Raw genomic sequence first — 9,204 nt, 5'->3', positions numbered from 1 at the left:
TCGTAGTGTCGCCATGTTAGTAGTTTCGGATTTTCATTGGTTCGAGACCGAACCAATTCGTTTTACAACGATTTTGGTATTGTAGTGTGTTGTATTTCGTCGATAGTCGCGGTACCATTGTTTGATCAAATTGCATGTATTGAATTAGCCTTGAAAGTTTTCTGTTTCAGCCCCTCATTGTTTGTAAACTTTACTTTTTCAACCCTTTAATTGAATACTTTCCGGTTTGGTCCTTAAATCAATTTTCTTGACATTTTAACACCAAAAATTATTGAAATTAATATTTTTCAGCATATTTTTCAATGAAAACAGTTTAAGTCCCTGAAATTTCAGTTTTCTCGGTTATAACCCTTCTTTTTCTCAACTTTGACAATTTTGGCCCAAATTGTAAAATTTTTGCAACTTTGGTCCTTTTTAAATTTAAAAAGCATTTTAAACCTTTGAAAAGGACTTGGAACACTTATAGTCCACTGTTTTACAGAAAAATACAGTTTTGGCCCTCCAAAACAGAAAATCTCGCATAATGGGCCTCATTGGGCCGAAAATGTCATTTTTAGCCCATTAAGCTTGAAATTTATGTTTTTAATCCTCTAAATGAGTATATTTCCAGAAATTGTTTTATTGAAACGGTTTTGACACACCTCATCCATCAGAATTCGTGGTATGTCAATTTGGGCCCTTAATTTTGTATTTTTCACATTTTCGGCCCAAAATTTGTGTTTTTAGCCCAAAGAAAATTGTTACTAACTACTTAGCTATTTTTCTTGAAACACTTTGTATGTAGAAATATATTTGATGCTAAAATCATTTAACATAAGATATATCTCGGTTTTGAGGGGGTTTTATGGCTAGATCCAACATTATAACACACAAAGGCATACATGTAAGCATGAAAATCATACAAGGCATACAAAACACATATAGATCTACACTTTCACTTGTATTCCCCCCCCCACAAAACTCATAAAAACAGAAAATAGGGGGTATGAAGCTCACCTTGGGGTTTGGAAGTCGGTTTTGATGAAGAAGTATGATTCACGAAAGTATGGTGTAAGAGGAGATTTTTGAGTAGATCAACGAGTGAAATCATAGATCTAATGAAAAACTTACCAAAGATGATGACCTAGGTGGGAAAACCTTCTTGAAATTCTTAAAATCTCGAAAAATTGAGAGGAAAGAAGGGTGGTTTTTCTTGAGAGTGTTTGAGAGGAATGATGAGAGAAAATGTTGGGTTTTAGAATGAAATGTGGAGGTAGAAAGGCCATATGGCCGTGAGTTTGAAGAAGGGAGAGAAAGAAAGGATTTCCTTGCCTAGATACATGAACCTACCTTGTTGTATGGTGGTTATTATGCATGGATGACCACCATGCAATATTGAGGTGGCAAGGTTAGGATAATTCATCTCTTTTCCTTTTTTTTTTGTTTTTTTTTTGTTTTTGGAATGATCTTGGGCCGAGATTGGGCTAAGGTAAATGAGGATGAGGTGTTTTTGCCCATTGTTGGTCTTGGCCGAATTTATGAGGCCCAAAAATAAATTTTCGGCCTATTGGGCTCTTAAGGAGACTCACGGCCCAAAATGGTAAAAGAAATGGGTTTAGGGTCCATTAGGGGTAATTAAATCCCTTTATGGCCCATCATGGCCTAAAGTGGTCAAGTTGAAGGCTTATTGGTCCATTATGCCCAATAGGAGAATTTTAGTTCATAAGGAACTTGAATCGGAATTCCTACGGTTTCCAACCCCTAGTTGAACCTATAAGAGGTATTTGAACGAGGACAGGGTATAAGATTCACTTAGATTACAAGCCTTACTATAGTTGGTGGTTTCATGAGAATAGAAACTCCTAGCAAAAGTGCCAGTTGTGACATCATCCCCCCGTTAGAGGGAATTTCGTCCCGAAATTCTTTCGAATGGTATGATCATGAATGAGAGGATAGGTACTTCATTTGATCTTCGCGCTTCTCATGTGTATTTCGGTCCACGCTTAGCATTCCATGGAACCTTCGCATTCATAATGGGGCTTTGTTTTGTATGTTCTACTTCCCTATCCAATACCTTGACTGGTTCTTTGATGAACATGAGATTCTCGCTTACTCCGATTTCTCGTAAAGGAATGATAAGAGTCTCATCTGATATGCATCTTTTCAGATTCAAGACACAGAACACAGGGTTCACTTTGCTGAGCTCTACAGGCAGCTACAGTCTATATGTCTTCAATCCGAGCAAGAAGCTCGAACAGTCCGATGTAGCGTGGGTTTAGTTTTCTCGGTTCCTAAAGCGAATCATTCAACTCCCGGGAGATTCCTTTAATAACATGCGGTTCCCCGACTTGCCATCCTAATGGCTTACACCACTTGTCAGCAGAGCTCTTTTATCGGTCTCACGATGCTTGAGGTCCAGCTTTGATTTGAATTATCTTCTCTGTTGTTTCGTTATTGGTTTCTGGTCTCATGAGAGTACCACCGAGTGATATGCATTTGTGACTATAAAGAGTTTTCGAAAGGAGCATTCTTGATACTCGTGCGATAGTTGTTATTGTATGAGAATTTTGTCAAGGGAAACCGGGTATCCCCTGACTTGTTGAACTCACACACCTAGACTTGTAGCATGAATTTGAGTGGTCGAAAGGTTCGTTCACTTTGGCTATTGGTTTGAAGGTGGTAAGCAACACTTATGTCTAGTTACGTTCCCATAGCCCTCTGAAGTGACTGCCATAGTCTTGAAGAAAGTCTGTTATCTCTATTCGAGATAGTAGGTACCGATATTTCATGGAGTCTTACGATCTCCTGGATATAGACCCAAGCTAATCCTCCCATCTTGTTTGATTCCTGTATTGGCAGGAAATGGGCAGATTGGGTTAACCTATCGTCGATCACCCAGATAACGCCCAACTCTACTCTTATAACAACAAGCTTCGTCCTTCGACTTCGAGAGTTTTATCCATCCATGTAGTACTTTCATCGCGACATTCCCAGTTTTGATGCTTTCAAGGCTGGTCGTGGATGATGATAGTGTTTCATTCTCGCCTTGTGAGCAGATGAGTATGTTATCGATGAAAATAGTGAAAAGGCTAACTAGGAATGGTTGGGAAACTTGGTTCGTAAGGTTCATGAAAACCATGGGAGCATTCGTTAGACCGAAGGGTTTCACAATGAATTTGAAATGGTCGTGACGAGTTCGAAAGGCAGTTTTGGAATGTCCTCTTCTCAGGTTCGAAGTTGATGATAACCGGTTCTTAGATCTATTTTTATAGAAGTAACTAGCTCCTTGGAGCTGGCCAAATAGATCGTCAGTCCGAGGGAGTGGGTATCGATTTTTGATAGGGAGCTTATTTAATTTCCTAAAATCGATGTACCTTCTGAAGGATCCGTCTTCTTGAAGAACGAGACCATAGCTCTCCAGGGTGAGAAGCTTGGTCCGATGAATCCTTTGCGCAACTATTCTACTCAGTTGACTGGATAACTTGTGAATTTTCGGTGGGAGTCAACCTATAGGGTGAATTGACAATTGATGTGGTTCCCGATATGAGGTTGATTCGAAATTCGACCGGTCTCTCTGGGATATTCCCGAAAGTTCCTTGGGAAACACATTTGAAAAAAAAAATCATATGCTACTGGAATACCTTGTTTACTTACTTCTTCCTTGGTCTTGCCCACAACCTAAGCAAGGAAAACGTAGTTCGTATGGTGCAGGCACTTTTGTGCCTTGATGCACGAGATAGGAAGAGGATTTGCACCAGGTTTATGACCATGGATTATTAGAGTTTTCGTGATTAGGAAGGTGAAAGGAAACGGCCTTCTCGCGATACATGGTATCAGCACGGTGGGGGCTTAACCCAACCATGACAATTATCACATTAAAACTCCTAATATTTACTGGCATGAAACCTACTTGTAATGAAATGTTGTTTAGTGTTAAGGTGTACTCCACATGAGTACCCTAGATTAAATCATTTTTCTCCATTGGCCATGTCCATTGAAAAGGCTTAGCTTGGCTTTGGGGATGTTGTTTTAGTAAGTGTTTGAATTTGTTACTAACTGAAACTTCACTCGGATTTACCATTGAATAAGAGGTAAGCGAAAGAGTTGTCAAGTGGGAACGTACCAGTAACAACCGTTAGGTTTTGGATTGCTTCGCCTTGACCCAAGGTCAGGACCATTTCTGATCCTTCTGCTCCTCGATTGTTATCCTTAGGGCAATTGCGCCTGATGTGACCAGTTCCTCCACACCTATAGCAGGTGCAACTGGTCTCATCATTGGTGTCGTTGTTAGGGTTGTTGCGATTATTGTCGTTTTCATTTGGCTGACGATTCCGACATGGATAAGTTCTACAGAATTTGGCGATGTGATTCTTTCGGTTGCATTTGTTGCAATGCATCTCCCTGCAGGCTCCATTATGATGGAATTTGCACTGGTTGCATTTTGGAAGGTTTCCAGCATATGGTCTCCTGGTTGCTGGTGTAATAGGGGTCGTGGTCGCATGAACAGCAACAACGCGTTGCTCCCTTGAGAACCCTTGAGTGTATTGTCCCTTTCCCTTACCTCCAGACCTCAGCTTCCTGCTCTTAAGCTTGGGGTTTGGAGTTCCTTGACAGGTTGTCACTTGATGGTTTCCATGTTTGTTCCTTTGGCTGGAGTTGTCAATGCTATTCCTGCCTCCATTAGGGTTGTTTGCATTGATCTGTGCCATAGCAGCGGTTACTGCTGCCATTACAGCAGCTTGAAATGTAGCAGAGTCCATCTGCAGGAGTGGTGTCTCGCGGGTGCGCTTGTTATTCTTGCGGGATGGCATTTTCCTGATGCACGTTGATAACCCAGATCGTAAGTAATGATCGTCATTCCTGGTTGTACTCTATAAATTTTGCATCTTGTTGTATAATTCTTACTGCCTCCATCTACATCCCTATGATGTATTTGCGGTAGTAGGTGATCACAGATTTGGCACGATTGTTATGTCTATCCTTAGATTATATGGGTTGTTTTAGTTTCGAGATCCTTAAGTATCTAGTGGTCTCGAGGGTTCGCTTGCGCATATAATTGAGTCTTTGTAGCAATATGAAATAAATATAACACATAATTGTTTCAGGGGTAAGTACCATCTTAGTACAAGAAAGAGAGTCATGTCGGATAGTAGGGTAAACTAGAAAAGGCTGATCCTAGTCGTGGCGAGAAGTGTCTGGTGGTGATGCTGATGAAATGGATGCACCTCGGAGACGAGCTACTTGTTGCTCGGTATCTCGTAGGCGTACCTCCCAAACTAACTGTCTCGCTCGAGAGTCTCCATTCACTTCCCGTGTTTGCCTCTCATCCCTCTTAATAGCAACCCACATTTGTTTCGTTCGATTTGGGGTGTCCTGAGCTTGGTTATCGATACCTCGAGTGTGTCAGACCAAGACTGGGAGGGTCTGGTCAGCTGGTCCTCTGTGGCTAAAATTAAAGGGACCTCAGCTCTTACTGTAGTGTGGTCGTATTCCCTACTGGTGACTTTATCCCCAAATATCGGGTGCCCGGGGGGGCATGGGGTCACCGGGGCCCACACTATAAGTCGGTGCCCTGGATTTACATGGAGGATTGATGTCATTGGATTCTACATCCGTGTCGTCATCGTCATTGCCCTCCGGCTCTTCCTCTTCGAGGTCCATTATTGACTCAGCGGGTTCACCTGCGAGTTCTACTTCGTGTCCCTCCTGGGGTTCTCCCTCTGGGTCGAGCCATCCGACTATTCCTTGACTAGGGAGATAGGGTTTCCTGGCTAATGATACTCGTCTATAGCGTATTGCACGATGGGCTATGAATACTAGAAACAAATAGCATACCAATTACTCCTATAGCTCTACGACTATTGCATAGATTCAGTTGAGGTTCCCTTCTTGGAGATTAAAGGGGTGTGATTTTAGGTTCCTAGCTATCACGATTTCCTCACGACATGTGATGGTTGTACCTTGGAGGGAATGTAGTTGATCAGGCTACATCCGCTCCTTGATACAACTAAGAACAGTCCTGAATTAACCGAGATACTAGCATTATCTTGTTTGGTTCGGTGTTAGGTTCTCGTTCCTAATGCAAGCAAGGGTGTTTTATTTACTTGTTTTGTTCAGAGTTATGTTAGTCCCTCTTTTGGTTTATAGTTGCATATCAATGTGTGGCTAGACATGCTAGTTCACTATAAACAAAGCTCTGATACCAACCTGTCACACCCCCGAACCAGACGGCGGAAACGTCCGGGGGCTGTTGTGACTCAATTGAATACCATCACAATGAATATACATGAAACACAACATCATTCATCACCAACATTTGAATATTACAACTGATAGTGTTTACATTCATTACATTGTCTCAAAACATTACATTCTCGAAAGTAATTGTTCGATACTAGTTAAACAACAGCAAAACGTCATAGAGTACAATTCATCCTTCACTTTATCTGTTACCTGAGAATACAAGTATTTTGAAAAACGTCAACATATGAAATGTTGGTGAGTTCATAAGTAGTGTTTGAAATCCAATGTTTTGTATTGTTTAAAAACCACTAGAAAATCCGATATTTTCTGAAAATAGTATAGTCAAAAAGGTGTGAAGATCCATAGGTATGCTTGTTTGTTTCTATACTTGTAAAAATTGTTCATTAAAATTGTATGCATTTCGAATCCGTTATGAATTGAAAAACCCTAGGAAAACCCGATGTTTTCCTAATTCTTTGAATTCCATGAAGTTACGTTGAAACCATTGCAAAAAGAGTAGTCTCATTCCCAGGCGACGTTGGATTATTTTTGAGCATGATTAATTGCTACAAACACGCATTACACAAACGACTAGTTTATAGCTATACTAACGATCCCGAAGGCGTCGTCCGTACTAATCACGTTATCCAACCGCCCTGACTACGTGTAGTCCCACATCCGAAGAGAAAGAGGACACGAAGACCTCGATGACTCCATTAACCGGTTGGGGATAAAAAAAAATGTGTACGAGGGGTCCCCGACCCGCCTCGCATAAAATGTAGACTTTACTAGCAATACCAAAGGACCCTTGGGGACCAGTAGTATACAAGCCATTGAAAGTCCCTCTACGTTGTGCCAAGTCGGTGAAACCCAACACTTCGTAGAAAAAAAAATGTCTTCGGGCCTTAAGATCAGGTCGTTGGGCTAGCTAGGCCCAACAAACAAGATTTTACACTTTTGGGGCCCAAAGATGGTGCGTAGACGTCTGTGCACACTCGCATGTATATTGAATTCCCAAACGTTACTTGTATGTATCGTAGTGTCGCCATGTTAGTAGTTTCGGATTTTCATTGGTTCGAGACCGAACCAATTCGTTTTACAACGATTTTGGTATTGTAGTGTGTTGTATTTCGTCGATAGTCGCGGTACCATTGTTTGATCAAATTGCATGTATTGAATTAGCCTTGAAAGTTTTCTGTTTCAGCCCCTCATTGTTTGTAAACTTTACTTTTTCAACCCTTTAATTGAATACTTTCCGGTTTGGTCCTTAAATCAATTTTCTTGACATTTTAACACCAAAAATTATTGAAATTAATATTTTTCAGCATATTTTTCAATGAAAACAGTTTAAGTCCCTGAAATTTCAGTTTTCTCGGTTATAACCCTTCTTTTTCGCAACTTTGACAATTTTGGCCCAAATTGTAAAATTTTTGCAACTTTGGTCCTTTTTAAATTTAAAAAGCATTTTAAACCTTTGAAAAGGACTTGGAACACTTATAGTCCACTGTTTTACAGAAAAATACAGTTTTGGCCCTCCAAAACAGAAAATCTCGCATAATGGGCCTCATTGGGCCGAAAATGTCATTTTTAGCCCATTAAGCTTGAAATTAATGTTTTTAATCCTCTAAATGAGTATATTTCCAGAAATTGTTTTATTGAAACGGTTTTGACACACCTCATCCATCAGAATTCGTGGTATGTCAATTTGGGCCCTTAATTTTGTATTTTTCACATTTTCGGCCCAAAATTTGTGTTTTTAGCCCAAAGAAAATTGTTACTAACTACTTAGCTATTTTTCTTGAAACACTTTGTATGTAGAAATATATTTGATGCTAAAATCATTTAACATAAGATATATCTCGGTTTTGAGGGGGTTTTATGGCTAGATCCAACATTATAACACACAAAAGCATACATGTAAGCATGGAAATCATACAAGGCATACAAAACACATATAGATCTACACTTTCACTTGTATTCCCCCCCCACAAAACTCATAAAAACAGAAAATAGGGGGTATGAAGCTCACCTTGGGGTTTGGAAGTCGGTTTTGATGAAGAAGTGAAGAGATCTCGACCCTAGATGTGTTATGGAGATGATTTTCGAGCTCTATGGTGCTATAAGAGTATGATTCACGAAAGTATGGTGTAAGAGGAGATTTTTTAGTAGATCAAGGAGTGAAATCATAGATCTAATGAAAAACTTACCAAAGATGATGACCTAGGTGGGAAAACCTTCTTGAAATTCTTAAAATCTCGAAAAATTGAGAGGAAAGAAGGGTGGTTTTTCTTGAGAGTGTTTGAGAGGAATGATGAGAGAAAATGTTGGGTTTTAGAATGAAATGTGGAGGTAGAAAGGCCATATGGACGTGAGTTTGAAGAAGGGAGAGAAAGAAAGGATTTCCTTGCCTAGATACATGAACCTACCTTGTTGTATGGTGGTTATTATGCATGGATGACCACCATGCAATATTGAGGTGGCAAGGTTAGGATAATTCATCTCTTTTCCTTTTCTTTTTTTTGTTTTTGGAATGATCTTGGGCCGAGATTGGGCTAAGGTAAATGAGGATGAGGTGTTTTTACCCATTGTTGGTCTTGGCCGAATTTATGAGGCCCAAAAATAAATTTTCGGCCCATTGGGCTCTTAAGGAGACTCACGGCCCAAAATGGTAAAAGAAATGGGTTTAGGGTCCATTAGGGGTAATTAAATCCATTTATGGCCCATCATGGCCTAAAGTGGTCAAGTTGAAGGCTTATTGGTCCATTATGCCCAATAGGAGAATTTTAGTTCATAAGGAACTTGAACCGGAATTCCTACGGTTTCCAACCCCTAGTTGAACCTATAAGAGGTATTTGAACGAGGACAAGGTATAACATTCACTTAGATTACAAGCCTTACTAGAGTTGGTGGTTTCATGAGAATAGAAACTCCTAGCAAAAGTGCCAGTTGTGACATCCACCACCGTTCCAACCACCTTCCTCC

Source organism: Lactuca serriola, chromosome 8, assembly GCF_051521515.1.
Source record: "Lactuca serriola cultivar US96UC23 chromosome 8, Lser_US96UC23_V15, whole genome shotgun sequence".
Classification (NCBI taxonomy): domain Eukaryota; kingdom Viridiplantae; phylum Streptophyta; class Magnoliopsida; order Asterales; family Asteraceae; genus Lactuca; species Lactuca serriola.
Note: the sequence above shows the minus strand (reverse complement) of the source record.